This window comes from Lactuca virosa, chromosome 9 (genome assembly GCF_052849685.1).
Source record: "Lactuca virosa cultivar CGN04683 chromosome 9, Lactuca_virosa_CGN04683_v6, whole genome shotgun sequence".
Classification (NCBI taxonomy): Eukaryota; Viridiplantae; Streptophyta; class Magnoliopsida; order Asterales; family Asteraceae; genus Lactuca; species Lactuca virosa.
This window is the reverse complement of record NC_136434.1, coordinates 166550940-166559933: the sequence shown is the minus strand read 5'-3', so window position 1 is coordinate 166559933 and position 8994 is coordinate 166550940.

Below are 8994 nucleotides of genomic sequence, written 5' to 3'. Positions count from 1 at the left end.
CTCCCTCAACATCATCATTCAATCTTTCTTTCTCCCCCTCGAAAGAATGTTCTTCGTCATCTAATGTATTCGAATCCAAATGCTCCCCCTCCACTGGATTGTTTTGCATACTTTTGCCTTTCTCTGAAGAATTGAATGTTAAATCATCAATAAGCTTTGTTTGTTCAGAGAGATGATTATCATTTGCATTTACTTCAGCATCAACAGCATGATCTGAAATTCCAAAAATTAAATCATAATCAATATCTAAGGTTTGTGAGGATTCAGATTCATCTTGTATGTCTTTCAGAATAGGATGATTTTCAAACTGTGATGTTGTTTGTTTAATGTAGTAATCATCAAATGTAAGATTAAAAGTTTCTTCAACTTTTCGTGTTCTTTTATTCAACACACGATATGCGACTGAATTATGCGAATATCCCAAGAAAATCCCTTCATCTGCTTTAGCTTGAAATTTCGTAAGATGATCCTTGAGATTCATAATGAAGCATCTGCATCCGAAAACATGGAAAATTTGACGTTAGGTTTTCGATTGTTGAAAATTTCATATGGTGTAATGTTAAAACGACGATGAATGAACGATCTGTTTTGAGTGAAACATGCAGTTGATATAGCTTCAGCCCAAAGGTATTGTGGAAGATTCGCATATGCCAACATAGTCCTTGCCGCTTCGCATAGAGACCTATTTCTTCGTTCAACAACACCATTTTGTTGTGGTGTGTATGGAGATGAAAAATTATGCGAAATTCCTTTGTCCACCAAAAACGAATCAAGAACATTGTTCTTAAATTCAGTTCCATGATCACTCTTAATTTTTCGAACAATTTTCTTCAATGTTGTCTCCATCTTTTTGATAAAATCGATCATGATTTGTGCAACTTCGGATTTAAGCCTGAGAAAATAAACCCACGTAAATCTGGAAAAATCATCAACAATAACTAAAATGTACCGTTTCTTGTTGAGAGTTGAAACAGTCGAAGGTCCACACAAATCAATATGTAAAAGCTCAAGTGGTGCAACAATTTTCGAATCTATTGTAATTGGATGACCTTGTTTATGTTGCTTGCCAACTTCACAAGCTGCACATAAAGAATCATTGTCAAATTTAAGTACATGTAAACCTCTTACCAAATCTTGTACCACAAGTTTATTGATGTTTCGAAAATTGAGATGAGAAAGTCTTCGATGCCATAACCAACTTAAGTCTGCTGTTGCTTTCGAAAGAAGACATATAGCAGGTTTCCCTACTATCGGATTGATATCCAAAGTGAACATGTCACCTTTCCTTTTGGATTTCAGTAAAACTTCTTTTGTGTTGAAATTCGAAATAACACTCCCTTCTTCGTTAAAAAGAACTTGATTGCCAGTGCCCACAACAAGTTGAGAAACATTTATCAAGTTATGTTGAAGACCTTCAACATATGCAACACGATTCACTGTGAATTGTCCATTCGTGATCTTCCCATATCCTTTGACTTGGAATTTTTTATTGTTCCCAAACTTCACTACTCCAGCATTTTTGAGACTTCGAAAATCTCGTAAATTCTCCTTCTTCCCAGTCATGTGACGAGAGCAACCACTATCGATGTACCATTTGTTATCATATTGCTCATCACGAAGTACCTACATTCAATTGAAAATTTTAGGTACCCAAGGCTTTTTGGGTCCTTGGAAATTAGATTTCAATTTCGAATGCAATGAAGAACTTTTAACCCAATCACAAACTTTGGGTTTGAGACTATCAATTAAGTTTACTTCTTCATTAAAAGGAACCGAAACATAAGGTTTTGATGATTTCGAATGTTCACTGACATTACCCTCCGAATTCTGAGTTTGTGAATGAACATTCTTTGCTTTTATTATTGGTTTCCAAGCTTTGACTGAAATGTTCGAATCCTTAGAAGATGAACTGCCATTTGATGAAGTATTCACCTATTTTTCATATGCATCGTGAATTTGCTCCTTTGAATATTTATTTGACTGATACATCTTTCCTTTGCCTTCAAGCCAATGATCAATGTTTTTCCTTGAAGTCATTCCTTTTTCCCGTGAAGTTTTCATTGTTTCTTTTTTCGTATGATTAGGAAAATTTGGCTTTTGAGGAACAAAATCAACTTTTGGATTTGATAAAAGTAATTGAGCGTATGATGAATCAACAGTTGATTTAAAATGTTGACGTTGAAAGAATTGTTGATTTGATTTAGATTTATTTGAAAATGCTCTTGATTTATTAGTTGTTGTAACTTTCGAAAACCTTGTGTGTTTATTCACTTCAGAGCTTGAATGATTTGTATGAGATGATTGTTGAGGTTTTGTTGAAAAAGAGGAATTTTTAGCTTTGAAAACACTTTTGGTTGATTGTGATTCAGACATCCTTTGAGACTCAACATTTTGCCAAAATATTTTATTTCTTGCTTGTCTTTTTGAAATGTTGTGTTCCTTCGAAAATTTTTCAATTTGATCTTTAAATTCCTTAGAATTGAGTTTGACAACCTTTTCATTTTCCTTTTCAACTTGATTTGAAAACACTTTTTCTATTTTTGATTTTTCAACCCATTGTCTTTTTGGTTTTTGACGTTGGAATTCATACGAATTCTTAGTTAAGTTGTTTTAAACTGTGCTTTGATTTGAGAAAAAACCTTCTTCAGTTGTTTTTGAATTATCCTCCTCAACTAACTTCTTTAATTCTGGTTTTATATTCTCAACATTTCCTGTAGTTACGAAAACTTGATTTGGAAAAATGACATCATCTGTACATTTGAAATTTGGATAAACCACTGTATTCGTTTCAAGATAGTGTTCTCCTTTTTCATTGATAAATTTTTCGAACTTTTGTGTATCACCATACACTTGATCAACCACCATTCGAGGAGTTTCTTCTTCTTTTGTAAATTTCTTTTCCTTCGAAATTTTCTCTTCATCGTCATCATCACTATCATCAGTTTGGCTGTCTTTGAGATCCACGAAGTTCATATCACAAACTTTTGAAGTTGAGGGTATATCAGTTTCATTATCAACCATCAAATCCTTAACTTTTTCTTTCCCTTTAGATGTTAAAGCAACATTAACAACATACAACTGAGAACAATCAACATCTTCTAGTTCACTAATTTCACTAATATTGTCAGAATTATCTTCAATATCAGCAAAATTAGATTGAGAATCAGATGTTGAATTCTCAGTCTTTTTCAAAATTTGAATTTGTTCAGATTTAGTCAAAGTATCATTCACTATGTTAACTAATTCTTTCGTATCAAGACATTCATCAATTTTGACAATTCCATATTTATATCTATCATCAGGAACTTTGTCAAAATCAGCTATTATCTGCTCACAATCATACGAAATATTATCTACCTTAGCTCTTTCAAATGCTAGAAAAGGTAGTAATTTTCTATGTTGCTATTTACTTATGTCACTTGAATGATGTAAATCAGTTAATTTGCCATATAGTCTTTTCGCAGAATTACAGTAAATGTTTCTTTGTGCTAGTAAAAGTTTAACTTCACTCGTTAAAGAATCTCTATCACACATAATGTTTGTTATTTGTAATTCCATACATTCAATTTTGCTTATTTTCGAGTCTAATCTCTTTTTGGTCTCTAACAACTCCATGGACAATTTGTTGGCCTCATTACTAGCAGACACAACAATTGAATCAAAATAAGTAACCGTCTCATCAAAAGATATTAGTTCAGAATCATAAGCATGAGTAGGAATATTAAAAGATTCGAGAATTTTACGTACCTTTGTAGTCATTGGAGATTTGTCAGCAGCTTTGGATATGAAGCATCGTCCCCTCACTTCGAATTCCTCATCCTCTGAGTTTTCCTCCATTTTCGCATACAATGCTCCATGTGTCGGATTTCGCATTTCTTCATCATCTGATCCAGATGACCAGATTTGATATGTTCCTTCTTCATCCTCATGCTCACCCTTTGCAACCAATGATAAATTCTTGGCTTTAGCACGAACCACCTCAAGCTTCTCTGCATAGTATGCCTCATCCTTGACTTTATTCTTCCTCTCATCCTTCTTTCGAAGCATACAGTCATTTGCAAGATGATTCGCACCGTTGCAATAATGACAATCTATTCCTGCATCACCTTTCAACTTCTTCTCACCCTTTCCTTCAGCTATCTTCGAATCTTGCTTCTCAACTTTCTTTTTCTCCTCAACAACATTTTTACTCACATAATTTCCTTTCACCTCAGCAAGCTTAGTCTTCGAATTGAACGGCTTTTTGAAAAATTTCTTGACACGATTATTCGAGTAAAATGCTATTGCTTCATCATCCGAATTCATTATGAATCCTTCTTCTTCCTCAGAATCACAATTCTCAGCTTCTTTTTCCGAAATCTTTGACACAAGAGCTAATGGACCTCCCAAATTCAACTTCGATTCCTCAGCAATTTCATTTACTTCAACTTCGTGTGTTTTCAACTGATTGTACAAATCATTGAGAGTTGATGTATCAAAACTTTGCTGATTCATCACCATCATACTGACACTTCTCCATTCTTTTCGAAGCCCCATTACAAAGATGAGATTGAATTCCATTGAAGTCCTGGTAATTCCATAGCGATTGCATCGATAGATTAGCTCATTCAGACGATCATAGTAAACTTCAATTGTTTCTCCTTCTTTTTGTTTGAAGTCTTTCAGCTCAACCAAACATTGTTTAACTGAATTGATTTTTGTCTTCTCACTTCCTTGAAATTTATCTTTCAGATTGTTCCAGATTTCCTTTGCAGTTGTACAACTCCTAATGTAATTGTACACAACTGGAGGTAAAGCACCTCGTAATTCCCTCATACACCTTTTCTCTAATTTCTTCTGACGATCACCTTGATTATCAACACCAGAATTTGTGGAAGAAGATCCGATTGGTTGAACATTCACTGGAACATTGATACTTCCAGTCATACATGTCCATAATTCTTCATCAAGACCATTCAGATAATCCTGCATCTGATCAGCCCACTGATCATAGTATTCAGGGATTAGCATTGGAATTTTGGTTGATGAACCTAGCAGATGAGAAAACGAGGTCATCGAATTGAGATTGAAACTCGCCATTGTTGTACGGAAGAAGATTTTAAGAAGTTTGAAAATATTTGAGAATTTGAAAACAAACTAGATGAATCAAATCAAATTGATGAGAATAACACTCGATTCAACAATTCAAATGCAGAATCGAATCACAGACTAAGATCTTGACAATTTTTCACTTTCAAAAAAGTGCGGAAACTTTTGAATCAAAGAGTTGATTCAAAAACTTTTTGAACAACGTGAAAATCATATCAGAGATATGATTCCTACTCTGATACCAATTGATGAATCAAAGAATCGAGTAATGAATTAATCAGAGTATGAATTCAAGTAAGAGTGCGAGATTTGAACACGGAATGTAAATATGATCTGTTATGCTCTATTACGCTTTCGAATTCTTTACAGAGTACAAGAGACAAGTCTGTTAAAAAGTTCTTTTCTAACTCTAGTAAATAACCCTATTTATAGGGAACTAAAAGCGTACAAAAAATATACTAAGGCATAGACACTAAAGCTTCGAATAAAAGTGCCCTAGTAAAATACATTACAAAATATTCGAAGTGTACAAAACATACTTCGACTAATTACAACAATTCGGCCCTTACAAAGTCTAAAACTTACCAAACACTACTCATATAGAAGAACTTTAAAACAAAACACAGTTTTAAAATACTATAGGCGTATTTTGTAAAACTACATCATTTCTATGCATCTCATCTTTAAATTCCTCGTATAGACCGTATGGCAGGATATCCTCTGCCTGGGGATCCCTACTTCCCTAACCAAGGGAATCATGGTTGGATAGAAGATGATCCTGAAGAGGATCCTGAGGAAGATAGTGAAGAAGAAAATTCAGATGGCACAGACTCGGAACCTGAGGTACTAAATCCACCAGAAGGAGTACAACGTCCAGTAGCCAGACAACATTATCATGGTCCAACCCCAACATGGGGTGAAGAACTACACAGATGGAGCCACCAACAAGGGAAACGCTCTCCATTTGGTATGAACCGAGATTTCTATGACACCAGTAATGGAGGATCGGTTGACAGGGCTCTCCCTGTTATAGTGCGATGTATTTATCGACAGGTTGATCAATCCCGTATATCGATCAACAGGATTCTAGAAGTCACAGCTATCTCCCAACAAAACACCGCAAATATTCAACGTCTAGATGGAGATCACGACGAAACTAGACACAACACAGACATGCTCCATGTAGAAATGATTGCGGCTCAAATTGAAATGAGAGCACTCCAAGAGCGTCAGACTATACTGGAGAGGCGTTTAAGGGAATCTGAACCCCAAGTGGCAGAGCCCAGTACTAGGAGCCGTACTCGTCGCAAGTAGTGTTTACACTACTTTTACTTTAACAATGTTAAATTACTTTTTACTATATGTAAACCCTACAATTAAGTGGATACACTACTCGTAGGTAGTAATACTGTTTAAATTCCCTTTTTCTTGATGTAACATAGACTTATGTCTAGGTCAAAATTTTCCCAACTTCATGTATAATACAATATATCAATATAAATGATAAGCATTTTACTTCATTAAGAGTTATTTCAATTTTCATAAACATCTTACTACATAAATTTTGGTTAACAAACTCATTATGTTCAACTATACAAATTCATTACAAGTGTTGCTATAAACAAAAATTTGGCAAATGTTTACTTATATTAGTAGACTTTTTCGTTAACCACCACCTTGTATTAGTAAACATCTTACTACATAAATTTTGGTTAACATCTTACTACAAAAATTTTGGTTAACCACCACCTTGTACCAAGCTTCTCTTCCTTCAATGGGCTTCAAACACACCAAAACACACCCACAATGAGATCACAACACTTAAGAAGGCTCTAGGGTTTCGATATTAGGGTTAGGGGCTATGGAGGCTAGAAATGAGGCCAAAACCTGGGACTTAAGGTGTTTAAATAGGGTGCAAAACCCTAAAATTAGGGTTTCCTTCCTAGCTTCCAACTCGCTGAGTTGAGGCTCCTCTGTTGAATCAAGAAAAGTGACCCTCTTAAACTTCAGCTACCGCAGCCTACAAGCACCCGCAGTCAAGCTTCCTCATCAACAACCGCGTCCGGAGTCATCTTCTTCAACCACAGTCCTTGCATGGCTACTCTTAGAGAGGTAATCTAGTGTACTTCCTAAGACTCTATAAATAGAGCTCATTCGTTCTTATTAAAAAACAACTCTGAAGATATCTTTTCTATCTCTCTATCTAATTATGCACCTCTTCTTACTCTCAAATCTTACTAGAATATTACTGTTTATAATCTCTCTTCGGAGCAAGTCTCTTGAGACTTAATCACTAAGTTTGATCTTCCTTATTAACTTGGTTTGAATGCATTCCTTGTTATGAATCAACTTATGTGTATACTTGATATAACAATTGTTGTCATTTCTATTTCTTTACCTTTCCGCAACTAACTCTCTAACTATCTAACCCTAACTTATTAATATTATTGTTGAGCTTTTAGATCCTTCGAGATTAACTATTCCGCAATATACTTGTTCTAACGTTTGTTCAAGTGTGTCTTAAAGTTTTTCTCTCAACAATTGGTATCAGAGCCATAGTGGTTGCTTTTTGAAAAACGGAACTCTGATTTTCAAAGGGCCTTCTATACCACTAAAGCTCATTTCTTAAAAAAAAACTTCAAAATATGGCACAATCATTATCTCTGAATGTTTCCAACAGTGTTGGTGGTTCAAACCGAGCCCCAATACTGGTAGCAAATGAATATCATCACTGGTCACAAAGAATGGAAAGATACTTAAGAAGACTTGGTAGAGATGTATGGCGCTCCGTAGAAGAAGGACCACATGTCCCAATTCTTACACCAGTCCAAACTGACGGCGCTACTGCCAGACTAGGAGGAGGTCAACCAGTCATGAGCAGTCCCACCAAGGATGATCTCGATAAAATGGAAAATGATGCTGTTGCGTTTTATGAAATTTCTTGTGGAGTTGCTCCTGACAACTTCGATATTATCATAAATTGCAAATCATGAAAAGAGATCTGGGAAGTTCTCAAGAATTTATACGAAGGCTCAGAACAAGCACAAGACAAGAAGCTTACAACCGCACTCAATGAGTTCAACAACTTCAAAGCTCATACCGGCGAAAGTTTGGAAGACTCCTTCAAAAGGTTCAACCTGATAGTCACCAAGTTATCCAATGCGGGTACCATCCGAAGTAACCATGAAACAAATCTTCAGTTTCTCAATGGATTGGGAAGACATTGGACTACGGCTAAGATGATAGTCCAAGGCGATAGAAAGATTCACTCTTTGTCTCTCTACAAGCTCTATGGAGAATTGCAAGCATAAGAATCCACCGTACTAAAAGACTGTGCTGACTTCGGAGGACCACTTGCTCTCATAGCATAAGCTCCACATAATCAATCTTACTCTCCCTCGTATGACACTCCACCGCAGTCATATGAAGCTGATTCAGAGTATGATGATGAAGAAGATTTTCAGAAGGCTATTGCTCTAGTTAGCCAACAGTTCAATCGACTACCACCTACTTCCTTTCGCAAAAATCAACAGTTCAACAAACCTCCATTCAACCGTAACTTCAACCCACAGAATAATCATCCTCATTATCCCAAAAGTTCTCATCCACCACCGCAATCTCAAAATATTCAACCAAAGGAGGCACCGCAGTCTACTCAAACCACTGACTCCAGTACTCCTTCAGAAGACAAAACTGATGTTGTGATTTGTCACAAATGCAACAAAGAGAATCATTTTGCAAGATATTGTAAGGCCAATGTAGTGAAAGACAGAGCATTCTATCTTAGAATGGCTCAAGAGTTGGAAGAAAAGGAAAAGGCAAGGGAATACGTAGCCCATGTCAAAAGAGACCATCAAGTTTGGTCATCCGGAGATGAAGATGATGCCATCAGCAGTGTCAAAGGAA